General features: G+C 40.7%; 1 protein-coding gene across 1 annotated transcript in view; it reads left to right on the top strand.

The window, feature by feature from the left end:
* The window catches only part of LOC149316692 (N-terminal Xaa-Pro-Lys N-methyltransferase 2-like), a 52,498-nt gene that overhangs the window by 19,884 nt on the left and 11,577 nt on the right, over positions 1-21,037 (top strand). The gene's annotated exons all lie outside the window — the stretch shown is intronic.

The following is a 21,037-nucleotide window of genomic DNA, read 5'->3' as shown; positions in this document are numbered from 1 at the left end:
CTTAAAGTTCCCAGTCCACCGGGCTGGCTTGCGTCTTGCGTCAGATGGGGTCTTCGGACCTACCGCGTTCCCTTTAATCTTCAGCGAGGCCTGAAACACCTTTTCTGCTTGTTCCCTCTCAGATTTCTCTCATTCTTGGGGTTGGGGCCCATATTCCCACCAGTCACCCCTAACATCCCACCAGTGATTTTCCAAACTCTCGTTCTTCCATGCAGGGTTGACCCTCTACCCAGTACAGGGCCACTCTCCTAGGTCCCCTTCCCACCGCAGGTCAGGAAGCTTTACCGCCAGGTGGGGTCCCACCCTTGGTCTTCCTCGGGAGTCGTGTAGGGAGATGGTACAGCCGGGTCACTTTTCCTCTCTCTCCAACCGACTCTCCTCATCCTCTCCTCACATGGCTTTCCCCCCCCCCCGCCCCTCCTTACCTTTTAAGGGCTCTAGGTTCCCTCCCATCCACCCTGGGTGTGTCTATCCCCTCCCTGGCATCCACCTGTCTCTCATTTTCCTTTCTACCTCCTTCCCCTCCCCCTGGGTCCTCCTGCCCTAATAACTCAACCCCTTCAGCCCTCCCAGGTCCTGCCCTTCTACAGTTTTCCATTTACATTACAGATTGCATTAGTATATGAAATAAATGGAAATAAATGGAAACCAGATAACTGGTCTGACTTCTTTTCTCCATTATTACAATTTAGTCATTAGAGTAACTTCTCAAAGACAGCTAAATATAAAATTATAGTTATCTAGGCTTTTTGCAATAGGTATTATGCCACTTTCCAAAGTTTTGCAATTTCAGCTGTAGCTGCTTGTCAAAAGTACCCCAATGACTCTTTATGGACTTGCTAGATCTCAAGGCCTGGTCCTGAACATCTGAGGTTACCTCCAGATGAGCAGTAACCCACCAGTTTTGGTGAGTTTTCCTACAGGCAAGAGGGAATGTCTGTGTGTGAATCTCCAGTTCACTTAGCAGAGCAGTAGCTTTCTACAATATGCAAGGCTTAAATGATTTGTTTCTGTAATTTGCACAGATTCTTCAGGAGGCTCTACATATTTACGTAGCTGACTCCTTCTCACCCAGCTATTGTAACTAAGTTTGGTGTCACCCAGTGTAGTAAACTCATGGTATAACCCCAATTGATCTCCTCCCATTACCACACCATACAGAATCCTTAGTAATGTTTTTTGTACCTCATTGTCTTCTCACTCAGGGGCTGAACCATGGGCCAAGAGGTGCATGTTCACCCCAGTCTGGTGTCTCTCACTATTTATCATCTATCACTTTATTTATATCCTGCCTTTCTCTCAGGTTGGGACTCAAGACAGCTTACAGAAAGACAGCAAATATAATGAAAACACATATAGGTAAAATATGCAAATTTAAAATTACAATAGTATTAAATAACAACAAAATTAAAACTAATTAAAATTTTGGTGCCTTCAAGTCTTTTCTGACTTATGGCAACCCTAAGATGACTCTGTCTTGGGTTTATCTGAGCAAGAATTGGTCAGAGGAGATTTGCCCAAGGTAACAAAAGCCCAGAAGGATTCCTGGGAAAGACTGTTGTGATCATAAGAATGGGGAATTTGTACTAATGTTACTCATAAACTGTAATTCTCATATATTACTGAATTTAATAGTAATAGTTGTGACATAAAGAACGAGCAAAATTAAAATTATACCTTTAAATTATAATATCATATGCACAGCCTAAATGTATTCACATATGCATAGTTTAATGTGGTTAAAGTGAAAATTTAAGTGATATTTTAAAAGAAAAATTTAAAGGATTTTTTTATTTTTTAATTAATTTAAAAAAATTAAATTAAAAAAATTACTAAAGACTAATTTTGGATATATCCTCAGTAATATTTTGATTTGAATTATCAATATTAGAAATAAGTAATCAAGAGAATTTTACTTTGTTTATGTTTTTTTCCTTTCCTTTAGTTATTTTTACAATTTGATATTATACTTTTTTATTTAAAAATTTAAGAATAAGACAAGAGTGAAAAGAAATCACTCAGCAGAGGATGTTTGTGTAAAACTGAAAGAAACAGATTGAAATTAATTATAAAGTAAATTTGATAGGAATAAGGAAACAGATCATAATTATCCAAACTAACAATTTGTAATTAGATTGTAAGCCTGAGGGCAGGAAACTGTTTGATTAAAAATAATTGTAAGCCGCCCTGAGAGCCATTAGGGCTGAAGGGCGGGATATAAATACCTAAATAAATAAATAAATAACAAATGTACAGGTCTCAGCACAGACTCATAAGGCCTCAAAATGGGTTGTCCATACTGGCCAATTAAAGTGGCTTCAAAGTTGTCAGGACCATGTTATAAACAGGTCTGATAAAATGACATGGATGTGGCCACTAGGTGGAGCTGTAGCGGAACTTATTATAGTTCTAGAGGCAGTTACATGTGTCTGCATTTTTAAAACAGTGCATCATGGGAATGCTGATGCAACTGTCACCTTCAGAGAGAGCGTCAGTTATGACGGTTGGTGTTAGAGTAAATGCCTCTGTGTTAGTTGTTTGGGTTGGTTGGCTGGCAAAGTAACTTATTTGTGAGTATTCAAGACAGCTGTCTGATACTCAGTGTAATCTTTGCATATAGTTTTGTAACAAAGATTAAAAAGCCCTCTTATTGAGAGAAACCTCGCTTGACCAGAGATTCATTCCTGTGTGAGAGGAAATTTCCTAGGCAACTTAGAGAGAACCTTGGATTCTTCACAGACCTTCTTCTGGGCACTTTGTCCACATACATAAACTCTGCTTGTATTTGCTTTGACAAGGGTTATGTACCCAGCACACACCTTGTCATCCTTCGGCCTCTGAGGGAGTGAACAGGCAGGCCCAGCTCCACCAGGGCTAGCCTGAAGAAGAAGATCCCTCCCTCCATGATAACTGTCATCCTTCGGCCTCTGAGGGAGCGAACAGGCAGGCCCAGCTCCACCAGGGCAAGCCTGAAGAAAGAGAGCCCTACCTCCAATCTATCTGCCCTGGTCCAGGCCTCAGATATCTGCTCTCCATGATAACTGTCATCCTTCGGCCTGCGAGGGAGTGAACAGGCAGGCCCAGCTCCACCAGGGCTAGCTTGAAGAAAGAGAACCCTCCCTCCATGGTAACTGCCATCCTTCGGCCTGCGAGGGAGTGAACAGGCAGGCCCAGCTCCATCAGGGCTAGCCTCAAGAAGAAGAGCCCTCCCTCCATGATAACTGTCATCCTTCAGCCTGCAAGGGAGTGAACAGGCAGGCCCAGCTCCGCCAGGGCTAGCCTGAAGAAAGAGAACCCTCTCTCCAATCCATTTGCCCTGGTCGAGGCCTCAGATATCTGCTCTCCATGATAACTTTCATCCTTCGGCCTGCGAGAGAGTGAACAGGCAGGCCCAGCTTCACCAGGGCTAGCCTGAAAAAGAGAACCCTCCCTCCATAACTGCCATCCTTCGGCCTGCGAGGGAGTGAACAGGCAGGCCCAGCTCCATCAGGGCTAGCCTGAAGAAGAAGAGCCCTCCCTCCATGATAACTGTCATCTTCTGGCCTGCGAGGGAGTGAACAGGCAGGCCCAGCTCCATCAGGGCTAGCCTAAAGAAGAAGAGCCCTCCCTGCATGATAACTGTCATCTTCTGGCCTGCGAGGGAGTGAACAGGCAGGCCCAGCTCCATCAGGGGCTAGCCTGAAGAAGAAGAGCCCTCCCTCCATGATAACTGTCATCCTTCAGCCTGCGAGGGAGTGAACGGGCAGGCCCAGCTCCACCAGGGCTAGCTTAAAGAAAGAGAGCCCTCCGTCCAGTCCATCTGCCCTGGTCCAGGCCTCAGATATCTGCCCTCCATGATAACTGTCATCCTTTGGCCCGTGAGGGAGTGAACAGGGAGGCCCAGTTCCACCAGGGCTAGCCTGAAGAAGAAGAGCCCTCCCTCCAGTCCATCTGCCCTGGTCCAGGCCTCAGAGGGAGAGAATAACCACTGGACCTCATCCCCTTTCCCACCACCATTCCCTTCTCCTTTTGTAATCATGTCTTTTAGATTGTAAGCCTGAGGGCAGGGAACTGTCTAATTAATAATTGTAAGTCGCTCTGATAGCCATTAGGGCTGAAGGGCGGGTATAAATACCATAAATAAAATAAAATAAGTAAAAGTGACATGATGTCTCACAGTTTAGATGACGCATGGGATGAAATTGTTATGAAGCCATGTTCTAGAGCTAAAATGCAGAGCTTGTACCTGCTTTCAGAAAACCCAGGATCAAGCCACTTTATCCTGTCAGTCTGGTCAGTCCCATAGAAGAATAGAATAATTTCCAGTAAGGAAAGAATTAAGAGCAATGGTGAAGGTATGGCAATAAGAAATGAAAATTTAAAAGCATAACTAAAGCAAGATATGAAAGCAGAATTGAGCGATATGAGAAAAAAATGGAACAAATCTCAAATGATTTAAAGAAAATGACTGAAAATGAAACAGTTGGAAGACAAAACTAATGATTTAAATTAAAAAACTGATAAGCTTTTATATGAACAGAAAAAACACAAAAAGAAAGACTGAATGGATTTGAGGATGAGAAAGAATAGCCTGAAATTAAGAGGCTTAAAAGAAGAACAAAATGAAGACCTACGTTAATGTACAAGTCCAACTCTCATGGAAATCACTGGACTAAAGTTGAGATCAAATAGAGTGGGAAATTTGTAGGATATTCTGAATAAACACTACATGGGTGGTGAAAAGAAGATTACCAAGGGATATTTTGATTCAATTGGGAAGGAGAAAGATATGAGATATGATATTAAAAAAGTTTTTTGAAAAAGAATTAAAGATTGGTGGTAGTACAGTGGAGATCTAGAGAGACATTCCTGTGATGAACTGACTCAAAAACCAGCCAATCAGAAGCCAGAGACCCTAAGCCAATCAGGTGCTGGCTGAGGAGTTTAAAGATTCCGCTTGGCAGCTGGTTTTGTCAGTTAGGGTTTAGAATGTTGAGAGATGAAGTTGGAATGTTGACAGAGAGTTGGGGAACAGTAGAGTCCAAGAGAGGACTGTGTTCCAGAAGTTCCTGAGGGAACAGCAGTTTGTTAGAGGGGGCATTGATAACAGACCAAGAAAGGGTCTGATAGGTCCAGAGAGGGACAGTATTAGTTTGGGAGTCTAGAAACGAGAGACTCAGTGTAGCCAGACTCAGAAAGAGGGGTTTCGGTTACATAATTTCTGGAGAGATATTAGCCTTGGTGGCAGAGTTAGTAAAAAGAATTGCCTAAAGAGGGACAGGGAAGTCCTGAGGTGGTTAAAGAATATCTGGGGAAAGAGAAATAACAATAACAAAATAAAGAGTACCAATGTAACCAAGTAACACATGACTGAATTAACAGCTGTTTAATGTCATTTAGTTCAAGTAATATCTGTTCAAACCCTTTGTTCAATAAAGTTCATATTTTGTTTTATCTAAAGGCTTGTCGGCCATATATATTATATCCACGCTACTATGTTATATAATACTGTGAACCTGCCACATAAGAAAGGGGGTTCGTTACATAAATTGGTGGCAGCGGGGTGGGATTAGAAAACCCCATAGGATTGCCATAAGGTGAAGGAGTGATGTCGTTACATAAATCATGAAGATTCTGTGGAGAAGGAAGGACTACAAATTCCTGATCACTCAGTTGAAGAAATATGCAATTACATACATACGGGAAAAGCTCAAAGGAATTTCATTCTAGATGCTTTAGAATAGATATCAAAAAGCCAAGGAATTCTTTACTAGATATAGAAGAGAGCTGGAAAAAAGATAGGAATCCACACAAAATGACAAACACAAAGAGAATCAGAATAAAATAACTGAGGGAGAAGTAAGAAAAGAAGATTTCAGGCGAGTGTCAGGAGAAGATGGGAAAGAAGAGAAAAAACAAGATAAAGAAGAGGAAAAGGAAGGAAATTAATCAGTCCAAACCTAACCAAATAAAGAAATAATTTTAATATTGGAATATTGAAATATTTGAGTAGTCCAATATATAAATTGGAATAAAAGGAGAAAATTAAAATTATATATTGGAAAGTAAAGGGGTTGACTTTATCTCAGAAATGGTGTAAGATTTTTCATTAATTAGAGAAATTCAAATATGAAATTACTGTATATGTTAACAAGAAACAAAGATTAAAAGAGAAGCAGAAAAGTTTTTTTAAAAGAGAATTTGTGCCATCTTCACAGGTAAGAGAAAAAAGGTGTAATCTTATATGTCAATTTTTTAAAAAGGTGAAAGAAATGATTAAAAATGAACATGATCATTATATAGCTGTGGAAATTAAGGTCATTATATAGGTGTGGAAATTAAATTGCAAGATCAAAAAATGTTTATAATAGGACTACACTAATATAGTTGGTGTATACATTATATAGACATGGAAATTAAATTGCAAGAACAAAAAATACTACTAATAGGAGTACATGTCCCCACCTAGAAAAAAAAGATAAATTTTATAAATTAATTAATATTAGAAATAATGATTTGCAACTATGAGAATATAATTATGTGGGGCAATTGGAATGAGATAATTGATCAAAAAATTGATAGGAAGTCTAAGAAAAAGATAAGGGATAGATATGTTTATACTATCAAGAACTTTAAATCAAAATATAATTAGCATGGAAATATTACCAAGGAATATGATGGATCATAATCTAATCTTATTAATTATTAAAAATATAAAACAAGAATTTCATTGGCGTTTAAATGAAAGATTACTGCAAATGAACAGACAATAAAAAAGGCAAATAAGAACTTAAAACTATATTTCCAAGAAAACAGGAATGATGAAATGAAAAAGAAAATAGATATAATTTGAGAAGCCAGTAAATCCGATATGCGGGGCTTCTTTATATAACAGTGTAGAATTATAGGGAAAACAAATAAAATGAGAAAATAAAAAAAGAAAAATTAGGAAGAAAAGAAGAGCTAAAATATTTCCATTTCAAAAATAATTTCAAAGAGAAATAACAATGTTACAAAAGCAAATAGATTTAGATCTGGCAGAAGAGATGAGGAAAAATGGTTAAATGCTAAAGATTTTTTTTTACCAGACTAATAAACCAAGAAGATAGATGGTGTATAAATTAAGGGGGGAAACTGAGGCCCCATTCATACTGACCTTTTTGCGCTGGAAGGAACTGGGAAGATTCAGTTCCCCCCCCCCCCCCTTCGAATCCGTCCGGAAGCAAGTGCTCACTACCTCAATCAGGGTATTTTAACCCTGAATGCCCTCTAAGCTCCTGCGGAGAAATCAGTTTAAAATGAAGGCGCCTTTGCTGTCAATCAAATTCAGTTCAGCTTTCATCACAGGTGACGTTTTCTGTACCCACTGCTTCCCCCCTCCTTAAAAAAAAACAGGCGCCAGTATGCACATATTTTGTCTCTGTGTGTGTGTGTGTTGTGGGTATTTGGGTCACTGCAGGTTATGGATCTTCCCTTGGCCCCATTTTCAACCCCAAATGCAATCTAATGCCATCTCTGCATCCTGCATCCTCCCTCCTTGCCACCCCAGAGTGCCTCATACACATGTAATAATAATAATAATAATAATAATAATAATAATAATGATAAATTCCTCACCTCGGAATGCCAGAAAAGGATGCCATGCATTCTTTGCTTTCCCTCAGCTACCCCTGAATTCCTTACAGACAGTAGCAAAAGCATTCTGTATCAATTTGCCAAATTGGAAAGAGAAAAGTTTGTCACATTCGCATTGTAGCATTCGCATAGAAAAAAAGCCTTTTGCAAAGTGCCTTGCTGCTGGAAGCAAGGAAATGAAAGGGAAAGTGAACAGGCAGGCAGGCACATTCTATCTATATATCTATCTACCTGTAGCAAAAACATGTGCATAGTCTGTCAAAAATAATTTAAAAAAATAAAAAGAGAGAAAGAAAGCTGCCTGGTGCAAGAGGAAAGCTTGTTCGGTCCTCTGCCCTCCCTCTGACCTAATTCCCTCCCCTGAACTTGACCCTTCTCCTCCTCCTGCTCTGTTACCCATATTGCCCTCCATGGTCCCCTTCTTCCCCCTGGCTCCTTCATCCTCCTCCACTTGCTCCTCCTCCGTCACTGATTCTCTTGGCACTCTTTGGCTCCTTCCTTCTCCTCCTGCTCCTGATCCGTTAACCCGATTGCTCTCCATGGCCCCCTTCTTCCCCCTGGCTCCTTCCTCCTCCTCCTCCTCCTCCTCCTCCTCCTCCTCCTCCACTCTTGCCACCCTTTCTCCAGTTCCGCCCTCTGCCCTCCCTCTGACTTAAATCCCTCCCCTGAACTCTCACTGATCAGGATCGAGGGCAAGTTCATATTTGCTGAACCCATTTTTTTTTTTAAAAGATGCAGCTTTTACCCTGATTCCAAATGACTCACACTAAGGGGCATTTGCCCCGAAATGGTTGTGGAAGCCTTGGATTCACTTGTGGGAGATTCGGGGCAAATATGAACTTCACGTGCATAATTCAGTTCCTGGTCTGGGGTAAAAGGTAGTCTGAATGGTCCCACAGAAGACTTTGATTACTAAAATTAAAAAGGGTGGCAAAATTATTATAGAACAAAAGGAAATTTAAAATTTAAATTTTGGAATCAACAAGAAACTTTGGAAATAACTGAGGAGCGAAAGGAAAACTTAAAATACCTATTACAAAAGCAGAAACAGAAAATGTAATAAAGAAAGCTAAATTAAATAAAGCACCTGGGCCTGATGGATTTACACTGCTTTATTATAAATAAAAAAAAAATCCATTATTAAATAAAAGTGGTGGCTGAGTGATTAAGATGCTGACTCTGACAACTGGCAGGTTGGTAGGTCGGCAGGTCGAGTCTCAAGTACCACATGACAGAGTGAGCTTCTGCCAACCTAGCAGTTTGAAAGCATGTAAAATGCAAGTAAATAAATAGCTACCACTTTCATGGGAAGGTAACAGCGTTCTGTGCAGTCTTGCTGGCCAGATGACCTACAGAGTTGTCTTTGACAATGCTGGTTTCCTTGGCTTAGTAAAGGAGATGAGCACCACGCCCTACAGTCAGATATGACTAGACAATCATGTCAAAGAGGAAACCTTTACCTTTACCTTTTTATTATAAAATATTTATGGACTCAGCCATGGAGAGAAACCAATAATTGTCTTATTCATAAAGGCCCACTGGATTAAAACAAAACAACTGCAGACCAATTTCATTGGTAAATACATTCTTCATTTTTTCATACTATCTTGATAAATAGATTTTAAAAATAAATTACAAGATTGGATTCAAGAAGAACAACATGGTTTCCTTCCAAAAAGACAAGTGAAAGATAATGTAAGATAACATTAAATTTGATAGAATACTTGGAGACACACTCTGATAGAAAAATGGCAATAACATTTTTAGTTATCAAGAAAGCTTTGAAATATTAGAAAGAATGAAAGAAAATCCTTTTTCTCTTGGATAAAGGCCATATATATGAATCATTATAGTGAATGGTGAAAGATATGTAAAGGCACCAGGCAAAGGTGTCCTTTATCTTCATTATTATTCTTAAAGGTTATTGAAATTTTTAAGATGTAACAAAAACATTGTGACAAAAACATAAAGGGCATAAGGATTTTTAAAAAAAACGAATACAAGCTAAGAACATATGAGGATGATCTAGCAATCACATTAGAAGAACCATTGGAAAGCATTCAGAAATTAAATTAATCAATGCAAGAATTTGAAAAATACTAGGATTTAAAACAACTAAAGACAAAATGACAATTTTAACTTAAAATATAACTAAAGGTGAAGAAATGAATTAAGTGAACCAACAGGATTTTCAGTTAGCAATAAAATAAAAATATTTGTGAATTCCCATAACTAAAAATAAATCAGACTTATTTAAAAACAATTATGAAAAGATTTCGACTGAAATAAAAAAATCTTAAGAGATATAAAATTATCTATATTGGGGAAAATAACAGCCATAAAGATGAAAATTCTCTTGAAGGTACTTTTTCTATTCCAACCAATTCCAATAATACATATGAAACAGTGTTCCAAAAATGGCAAAGAGATTTATGAAATTTCATTGGAGTATGAAAATAGTAATAATAATAATAAATTTATAGTCCCCCTTTCCACAGTGAATCAAGGTGAGTTACAACATCTAAAAACAGTTTATTAAATATCAAATCTAGTTAAAATTAATCCCCTGCCCAACCTTCCATCCCTGATTATGAAACTAAATTAAATAATATACCTTATAAAAACATTGTGATAAGATCAGTAAAGTTGGGGGAAAGTATAAGAAGGACTCTATAATAGGAGGGAATAAGCTGCATCGTGCTGAGGGAGGGGAGGCTAGTTTTGAAAAAACCGAAGGGTGAAACTAAAAGTCCTTTGCAATGCTAAAAAAAGAGGATGTCTAGGACTCCCAAACTTGAAATTCTATTTCCAAGTATGCTATTTAATGTGGTTAAAGGAATGGGCTACATTAGAAAATAATAGTTTACTACAATTGGAAAGTGAAGATATAAAGTTTGGATGGCATGCCTACATATAGTTTCATAAAGAGAATATGAATAAAGATTTTAATAACCATTACAGAAGAACTGTCATCTTCTGGCCTGAGAGGGAGTGATCAGGCAGACCAAGCTCTACCAGGGCTAGCCTGAAGGAAGAGACTCCTCCCTTCTTAACTGTCATCTTCCGGCCTGAGAGGGAGTGATCAGGCAGGCCCAGCTCCACCAGGGCTAGCCTGAAGGAAGAGACTCCTCCCTTCTTAACTGTCATCTTCCGGCCTGAGAGGGAGTGATCAGGCAGACCAAGCTCCACCAGGGCTAGCCAGAAGGAAGAAACTCCTCCCTCCTTAACTGTCATCTTCCGGCCTGAGGGGGAGTGATCAGGCAGACCCAGCTCCACCAGGGCTAGCCTGAAGGAAGAAACTCCTCCCTCCTTAACTGTCACCTTCTGGCCTGAGAGGGAGTGATCAGGCAGGCCCAGCTCCATCAGGGCTAGCCTGAAGGAAGAGACTCCTCCCTCCTTAACTGTCATCTTCTGGCCTCCTATTCCCTTCCAGCTACGCTCTGACTGTGTGGGGGAGAGGCCTGCATACCCTAATGAAATTATGAGCTATTGGCGATGCTATAATAGCCACCGGTAGGGCCTCCCATGCCAGACAGGTCACAACCGAAGGGTCTGACCAAGAGCGCCAAAGGGCAGGGTGGGCTCTCTAACCATATGGCAACCATCCTAGGAGAAGGAAAATTCTAATCCCAAATCTGGGCAGATGGTGCTCATCTAACCTTGCAAGGTCAACCATCTAAGAGAAGGAAACTCTAATCAAACCTATGACCCAAGCACCTTGCTGCCATTGTCCATGCTTGTCAAGGCCTCAGCAGTCGAACCTCTGGTTTAAAGGGTGAGGCCAGTTCTGTGCATGCTGTGCTCCACCAGAAAAATCCATTGCACAGGCTCGAAGGATACATCCAACGTCATCAGCGCGCTTGGAGAAAGCACAGATGAATCCTTCCTGAATCTTTGTTCGAGAAGTAAAGCCAAGAAGAAGCAGAAGATCTTTATGAAACATTTGGAAAATATATAAAATGAGATGTTCACCAAAAGCAGTGACTTGGATCTCACCCCACAAAGTTTTTTTTTTAATAAAAAAGAAGACATAATGAATGATAAGTGGATCACCAATGGAGATATGATTAGCTTTCAAGACAAAACTTTTAAGATTAGAACACAAGGATAACTAAATTTGAAAGGGATTTCTTGTCACTCGCTGCTATATAGACAATTAAGAGAGAAATTAAAGATAGAAATAAAGAATTACAGAACTGAAGGGAAGAATTACAGAATTGGAAATTGTTATTTATTTATTTATTTATTCATTTATTTATTTAATTTCTATGCTGCCTTTCTCCCAGAAAGGGACCCAAGGCAGCTCATATTAAAAACATTTTAAAAAACTTATAACAAGATGATTTAAACATCACATAAAAACAGTTTAAAATTACAAACATTATAACCACAATAAAACCACAATACCCCCCCCCCATGCAACAAACACCCCATATAAAAAGGCCATCCTATGATTGCTCATTAAACATGTGATTGAATAAAGTCATTTTTGCTTGCCGACAGAAGGCAAGCAGGGAGCGGGTCAGCCTCACTTCCCATGGAAGAGCATTCTAGAGGTTGGGAGCAGCCATAGAGAAGGCTCTATCTCGTGTCCTTATCAGGTGAGCCTGCAATCTTGGTGGGACTGAGAGAAAACTGTAAATAATAGAAAATCAAAAAGGTGTTAATTGAAAATCAAAAAGTTTTATCTAAAATATACCCAATTCTTCCAAAATGGGATACAAAGGAGGAAGTGATTAAAGAGTCTGTCATTAAATAGGCCCAGAACATTGGCAATAAAACTGAGTGGAACAAAGGGGAGAAAATGTGTCCGTGTGTGAGGGGGAAATGAAATTAGCATTACGCCAAAACATAAAAGAAAATTTGTATAAAATGTATTATAGATGTCACCTCATGCCTGAAAAATTATTCAAAACATATAAACAAATGGATAATAAATGCTGGAAGTGCTTAAAAGATAAAGGAATATTCTGCCACCAATGATGGTCGTGTTTAAATGTTAGAAAGCATTGGATCTTTATTACAAGTTACAATAAAAACCAGAATTTTAGATATTAGGCATGATATATCAAAGCATAGATAAAAATTGGTACACAATTCTGTTCTATGTCATGTCTGCAGCTGGAATTTTGATAGGTCAAAATTGGAAAAATAGTTCAATCCCTTTGTTATAAGACTAGATAATTAAACTATTAGAAATGACTAAATTACATAAGTTGACATATTTTCTGAAAGATAAAAATTTAAGGAAATTTGCAAACAATTGGGAACTAGTAATGAAATATTTAAATAATGTATGAGGAGCAATGGCAATTATTGGATTTTTGGATTAAGTATGTTAGATTAGAAATATGTTAAGCATAATGAGACAGTACAAATAACTTTGATATGCATTGTCATAACAGCACTGCTATCCAGTTTGTATATATATCTCTCTGGCTTTTCTTCGCAAATGAAGATTCAGGAAGGATTCTACAAGTGCGTTGATGACTAAAAAGACCAATCCGAGATAAACAAGTCTGGTTGCAGAAAGCACAGCAGAAAGTCTCCTTGGGTGATGTTTCCAGTTTGTGGTTCTTTCTGCGTTGTCGTTTCTCTTTGAGACTCGTTCAGCCTGAGCTTTCAAAAAAGGCTGCAGCATCGTGGACAGTGCATCTCCATGCCTCCCAATGCAAGGCCAGGGTAAACCATTGTTGGTGATAATTTGGCCGAGCCTGAGATGTTGTTTCTTGTATCTCTTCTTTAGAGCGCCCCTCTTACGCTGACCCGTGGTGAGTTCACATTAGAATACTATTTTGGGAGGCAATGGTCCTTCATCCTAGAAACGTGTCCTGCCCAGTGCAGCTGCGTCCTCAATAGCATGGCCTCAACGCTGGTGATCCCTGCTTGCTCAAGGACAGCAACATTTGTCACATAGTCAGTCCAGTGTATACTTAGAATTGTGCGTAAACAGCGCTGATGAAAGCGTTTGAGGAGTCGTAGGTGTTGGCTAGGTGACCCATGTTTCAGACCCATAAAGGAGAATAGACAGTACAATGGCTCTATACACACTGATTTTTTTGCTTCGCCTCAGGTATTTGTTATTCCAGACTCTTTTGTGAAGCCTTCCGAATGCACTATATGCCTTTGATAATCTGTGATCGATCTCTTTATCAATCTTGACATCTGAGGAAAGGATGCTTCCCAGGTAGGTGAACTGCTGGGCAGACTTAAGCACAGATTTGCCTACAGTGATGTGAGGATGGTAGTGTTCTTCCTGTGGTGCAGGCTGGTAGAGAACTTCCGTTTTCTTCAGGCTGACTTCCAGCCCAAAGAGCTCCACAGCTGTAGCAAAACAAGATGTGAGGCGCTGTAGAGCTGCTTCCATATGGGCAATGAGGGCAGCATTGTCAGCGAAAAGCAGCTCATGGACTAGATAGTTTAGGGTCTTAGTGCGAGTCCTCAGATGGCTTAAGTTAAACAGGCTACCATCAGTATGGTAGCGTATATAAATGCCGTCTTCTTCTTCGAGATCTGCCGTAGCCCTTTGGAGTATCATGCTGAAGAAGACTAAATAGAGTTGGAGCGAGAACACAACCTTGTTTCACGCCATTAGTTATTAGAAAGGGCTCAGAGAGAGCGTCGTCATATCTGACTTGACCTTGCTGGCCTTCATGTAGCAGGATAATCATTTTGAGGAATTTGGGGAGGCATCCTAGTCATTCCAGGATCAGCCACAGACCTTTTCTACTCACAGTGTCGAAGGCTTTGGTGATGTCGACAAATGTTACATAGAGTCCTTTGTTCTGCTCTCTACATTTCTCTTGCAGTTGTCTAAGGGCAAATACCATATCTGTAGTGCTCCTATTAGCTCTAAGGCCACATTGGCTTTCAGGAAGAAGGTCTTCTGCAATAGCAGGAACTAATCTGTTCAGGAGTATCCTTGCAAGGATTTTTCCAGCGATGGGGAGCAGTGTTATATCTCGATAGTTTGAGCAATCGGATTTTTCTCCTTTTTTCCTATACAAGGTGATGATGACTGCCTCTCAGAGATCTGATGGCAGTTCACCTTTTTCCCAGCAACTCACAAGGAGCTCATGGAGTTCACCACAGAGTGTTTCCAAGCTTCAGGTGGAATTCCATCGATCCTGGCTGCCTTACCTTTTTTCATCTGCTGTATGGCCTTAAGGGTTTCTTCCAAAGTGGGAGCTATGTCCAATTCCTTTTTCATCGGTTGTTGTGTCATATGTTGAATAGCTGAGTTTTGGACTACACGGTTGGCACTAAAGAGGCTTTGGAAATGTTCAGCCCATTGGTTCAGAATGGACGCTTTATCTGTAATTAGTGTTTGACCATCTGTACTGTATAGGGAGCTTTGGACCTGATATGTAGGTCCAAACACTGTTTTAAGAGCTTCATAAAATCCTCTCGAATCATCCAGATCTGCACAACGTTGTGTCTTTTCTGCTAAATTGATCCACCAATTGTTCTGAATATCTTGGAGTTTTTGTTGGAGTTGACTACATGCGAGACGAAAGGCTGCTTTTTTACATGGCAAGATGGCTGGGCGAGGTGTGCCTGGTGAGCAGTTCTCTTCTTTGCCAACAGCTCCTGGATCTCTTGGTTGTTTTCATCAAACCAGTCTTGATTTTTCTTGAGGGAGAATGCTAAGTATTATTCTGCAGATTGCAGGATGCTGTTTTTGATATGTTGCCAAAGCGGTGTAGGAGAAAAGTCTACAGGATGGTCTTTAAGTTTTGTTTGCAAATTTGCCTGGAAGTTGCTTCTCATGGCAGCTTGTTGAACATTGTTGACTTGGAGTCTCCTCTTTAGGATGCCACCCCTCTTAGGTTTAAACTTAAAATGAAGATTTAGTTTACATCTTACGAGGCGATGATCTGTTTGACATTCTGCACTGGGCATCACTCGGGTATGAGGGACATCTCAAATATTTCTCTGGCGCACTAGGATATAGTCAATGATCTGCCAGTGTTTGGATCGGGAACGCATCCATGTTCTCTTCAAGTTATCTTTCTGCTGAAAGATAGTGTCTGTAATAGTCAGCTGCTGTTCTGCACAAAACTCTAGCAGAAGGCATCCGTTATCATTACAGTTTCCAACACCACGCTTGCCTAAAACATCTTTCCAGGCTTCGAAGTTCTTTCCTGCTCTGGCATTGAAGTCACCAAGGATAATGATTTTGTCTTCTGCAGGGACCTTTTGTATAAGGTGGCATAGGTGTGAGTAGAATTTGTCTTTCTCCACAGGGTTGGCTTGCAAAGTTGGGGCATATATACTGAAGAGAACAACATGTGGGGGGTGTAAGGGGATAATGCAATTAGAATATCCTGTTGGCAAGGTTTTGAGTTTGGAGGCAATGGAGTTTTTGATCATAAAGCCTACACCTGGTTCTGATGTTCCAGCATGCATGCGTTAGTCTATTTGCACCTTTGGAGGCTGGTGTGTGCCTTTGTTTCTTTGTCTTTGTTTGATCGCATCAGAAGATGCCTGTTGGCTGCGTCTAGCCGATTCGGTAGATGGGGATGAGCTTTCTTAGGCCACCTTTTCTAGGCCCCTCTGCATATGGAGCAAGCAGTGCTCTCCTTTAAAAAGGCTGCTTGGTCATTCAGGATGCTGCCGAACAAGACTGTCATCTCCCGGGTTTGTCTCAAGTAGTGATGTAAAGAATATTCTTCAAAATTCGAAAACTGGTAGAAATAGCTATTATTTGAAAATTTCGAAAGCATTTTAAAGAGAAGAAATTCTGAGCACTTCTCGATCAATGAGTAAGAATTTTGATTTTTAATCATTTCCAAATGAAGTGAAGAGATGGGACCTTTCAGCTGACAATTCAATGGTCAGGATTTGCTTATTTTGCGTAAGAAAAGCTACTGGGTTTTATCGGGGGCTATTTCCTTTGTTAGGGTGATGACCCCCCCATCTTTGCCCACAGCTTTGCTTTGAAAAACAAAAGAGAACAAAAGGGGAGAGCATTTTGTGTGTAGGTGGTGGTGGATAAGGCCTTCTCCCCTTTATGTCATGCTCTGCCATTCAAATTCTCACAGAAGAGAAGAAGGGGGTGGGGGTGAAATCCTAATAAAATGCACAATAGTTTTGCTTTAGCATGACTCATGGATATTCACTGGGTGACCTTGGGCAAGTCACATGCTCTCAGTTTTAACTGCAATTCCTAGATATTGCTTCATGGTAGAAGGGGGGGGGGTTGGATGACCCTTGGCAATCCATTCGAATGCTAGGTTTTATCAATGGCAGAATTCCTGCCATTGCACCCCACCCTGCCCCTTCTTCTCTTTTATGAGGGTCACACTCTCTCAGCCTCAGAGGCAGGGCATGGCCAACTCTCCCTCTGCACCTCTCCCATGGTGATGCTAAGGTCATGCAATAATAATAATAATAATTGGCAAGGAGAGTGCAGAATATCCACGAGCAAGAGAGTGTGACTTACCCAATGTCAACCTGTGGAGTTACATGGCTGAGCTGGGATTAGCACTCTAGCCTCCCAGTTCACCATAGAAATTCACTGGGTGACCTTGGGCAAGTCACATGCTCTCAGCTTCAACTACAACTCCTAGGTATTCCTTCATGGTAGAAGGGGGGGGTGGATGACCCCTGGGAATCCCTTTGAATGCTAGGTTTTATCCATGGCAGAATTCCTGCCATTGCACCCCACCCCGCCCTTTCTTGAGAATTCCTGCTTGGCAGAAGAGCATTGCCATTTGGCACCCCACCCCTCCCCTTCTCATCTGTGAGGGTCACACTGTCTGAGCTTCAGGGGCAGCCCATGGCAAAACTCCTCTTTATGCCAAGAAAACCCTTGGTTTGTCCCATCTTCTAGTGCCATCCTGATGTTGAACAGGGGTCAGACTACATGTCCTCTAGGATCCTATGTATTACTTCATAGCAGAAGGGGTTTGGACTGGATGGTCCTTGAGGTTCCCCCCAACTCTACCATTTCTTGCTGGGGCTTTAATCAAATTTTATTTGTTGAGATTGTTTTTTTTTTCTTTTGTGTGTGTGTGTCTGTGTGCCTTCAGGTTTTTTTCAAACAGAGGAATGTTCTTTAAACATCTGCTAAACTTCCTTTTGATATGGTAATTGAGTTTGAAATGCAAAGTAATTAGCGTAAATGTTCGACTTGTCTTTTATTGTCATTCGGGAAATTTGTAAAAAATATTTCTCTAGCTGCTAACAGGGAGAGACAAAATAACCTTTTGAAAGTGGGATTTGTGAAACGAATATTTTTTTAAAAAAAATTCTCATTAAGTTCTCAATGAACGAGAAGAAAAACATTGGTTTGTCAAATCAGTAGTCTCAAGCTCCCAAAGTCCTGAACCGCCTGCATGCAGTGTTGGGTCTGTGGCTTCCAGTGCATCTTTACACCTGCCGTTTCATCCCTCACCTATCGCTACAGGGCTTTTTCGGAAGTTGGATGTATCCTTCGAGCTTGTGCAATGGATTTTTCTGGTGGAGCACAGCGTGCACAGAACTGGCCTCACCCTTTAAACCAGAGGTTCGACTGCTGAGGCCTTGACAAGCATGGACAATGGCAGCAAGGTGCTCGGGTCATAGGTTTGATTAGAGTTTCCTTCTCTTAGATGGTTGACCTTGCAAGGTTAGATGAGCACCATCTGCCCAGGTTTGGGATTAGAGTTTTCCTTCTCCTAGGATGGTTGCCATAAGGCTAGAGAGCCCATCCTGCCCTTTGGCGCTCTTGGTCAGACCCTTCGGTTGTGACCTGTCTGGCATGGGAGGCCCTACCAATGGCTATTATACCACCGCCAGCATAGCTCACAATTTCATTAGGGTACGCAAGCCTCTCCCCCACGACAAGGGGGCGTCAATGGAGAGGGTATATGTATAGTGTTAATGTAAATAATTTTGTGGGTTTTTTAAAACTGTGTCTTGTTTTTATGTTTAATAAAAAATGGATAATTAATATGTCTCACTGCTTTTGCACATGGGCGCATAAATAGGTTGTTGTTAGCAGCTGTCAAATTGATTTTTTTACTTATGGAGATCCTGTGAATCAAAGCCCTCCAAGTCAGCCTGTCATCAACCGCCGTGCTCCACTGGAGAATCTTTCAATTTCTTCCTTTTCTACCTATTTATTTGGACCATAAACTTGGATTATGGTTATATTGATGGGTTTTGGTATTGATATTATTCAGTCAGACTTTGCGTTATATTCCTTGACGGCTTTTTGCTGTATCTCCATTTCTTCTTAGATTCTTATTTCTTAAGTAAAACACAATGTAATTATCTGACTCAGAATGGCCCATTCTTTTTTACTTTAGCGTGCTCATCCTGAGCATTGCAATAGTTATATGTTCCTTTTCTTGTTTTACTATGGCCCAAATCACATGGGCAAAATGATGTGGCTTCAGGCTGCATTGGAGGTTTGGCATTTACATTACACAAACTCTGAATGTGGCCAGAAGCCATGCCAAGGCAGTGCTGAAGCCAAAGGACTGGGCCAAAAAGAAGTGGATAAAATCCGCTTCTTCTGGCAGCCTGATTCAGGACTGTGGTGGCAGCCCAGATTGGGTCCAGGCCTGTGCAGTTGCCACTGTCCCAATATGGATGGCACCAGCATAGTCCTGGTGTGGTCCTTTTGGCCTATTTGCTTCAGGCCAATGTCTAGCTTCCCCTGATTCAAGCTCCTCACATTCCATGTTCCTATAATGTGTGTTGTAGCATCCAATTTTCCTTTCTCATCTGAGCACATCAATAGCTGAATGTCCTTTCACCTTGACTCCAATTGCATCCTTAGGCATAGTGCTACTTATCCTCTGCTGTTCCCCAGTAGCTGTCTGATCTGGGAGTCTTGTCTTCTAGCACTATCTTTTGGTTCATTTTAGATAGTCTCATCACAGGGTTTTCATGATAAAAGACATTCAAAAGGGGTTTACTTGTGTCTCCTTCTGTGCAGTACTAACAAGTGTTAGCTCTGCTATTGTATCTGAGAGATCCTTAAGTGGTATCCTCCCCCCCCCCCCATTACTGTTACTGCCCAGTAGCTGTTTGGCATGTTTAGTCTGGCTCCTCAGCAAAAGCCTGTCTGACATGGGAGACCCTACCAGCATCACTACTATCATCAGTATCACTTGTTGCCTCACAGGAGCAAGCCATCCAGAACTAATTGCAGAAAGGTTAGTACCATGATTGGACATGAATAACAGTGTACCAAAATAATTCTCTACCTTTCACTCCCATTCCTATCCACTGTATTTTGTTTTTCTCTTATAAATCTGGATGTGAACCTCTTTTTGATGGGACTAGTTCAACAGCTATTGGAAATGAATTTGCCAATTGGCTGCAACCCTTATAAACTGAAGGTTGAAGAACCATTTATTCCAGTGTAAGCTTTTCTCTCTTGACATAGTCAGCAAATCTGTGAAATAAATCCTTCTCTATATTCTGTTTTTCTCAAAAGTATAGATTTTCCTATTGTCTTTTCATAATGTAAACTGTTTAAGGCCCTTCTTACTGAATTCCAAGCTGGCCTGGTTATTTAAGAAATATGTTAAGAAGCTGATCAATCTGCTTGCTAATACTGTTGTAAAGATATTCAGTCCTGATTAAGCAATGTTATTTGTTGAAAACCAGTCTTTCACGGCAAGGAGTATGCTGCTCAGAAGAGTTTATATCTCTAACCCCAGCCTTCTAGATTAGGTTGTCTAACTATTGCAACAGTAATTTTGATTCAGCTTCAGGTTGTTCACCTATATCGTCACTCACTGCATCTAGACAACAGTTTTCATAGCCTGCTTGATATCAGTTATAAGAGAGCTAGAGCAGGGTATTATCAGTATATTGATGACAACACCAAAACCCAAGTGTAGCCATTACTGGTCCTCTTTTGCTCCTGCCTCCTTGATGCTTTTGTCAGTTCCCTCGCCCACATTCTTCACCCCACTCTTTTCTCTAATCTAATGGCACCTGTTGTTATTCTTCCTCATCTGAGCACTACATCATCGACCTCTTAAGGCTACATATTTCTCCTGCTCTGATAAGCCCATATCCCATTAGGTGTCTAGATCTTTTGGACTGGGAATTAATAAAAGGGTGGATTTATGTAATCCTAGCTATAACAGCTGAGGATACTGTGGAGTCAAAAATACAAACAAATGGGTCCTTGAACAGTTCAAGTCTGAAATACCCCTAGAAGCCAAGATGATCAACTTGAGGCTGTTGTACTTTAGCCACATCATGAAAGACATGACTCATGACAACGACGCTAGGAAAGATAGAGTGTAGTAGAAAGAGGGGAAGGTTGTAAACCAGATGGCTAAGTAGGACATGGTCATGAACCTACAAGACTTAAGCAGAGCAGTGGAGGACAGGGGGTCTTGAAGATGTCTCATCCACAAGATTGCCATGAGTCGATGTTGACTCAAGGGCAGTTAACAACAACAACTAAGTG

Source organism: Sceloporus occidentalis, unplaced genomic scaffold, assembly GCF_023333645.1.
Source record: "Sceloporus occidentalis isolate IW3139 unplaced genomic scaffold, rSceOcc1.0.p SCAF_3, whole genome shotgun sequence".
In the NCBI taxonomy this organism is placed as follows: Eukaryota; Metazoa; Chordata; class Lepidosauria; order Squamata; family Phrynosomatidae; genus Sceloporus; species Sceloporus occidentalis.
The sequence above is the reverse complement of the archived record's forward strand: the minus strand, read 5'-3'. Positions and strand labels throughout refer to the sequence as shown.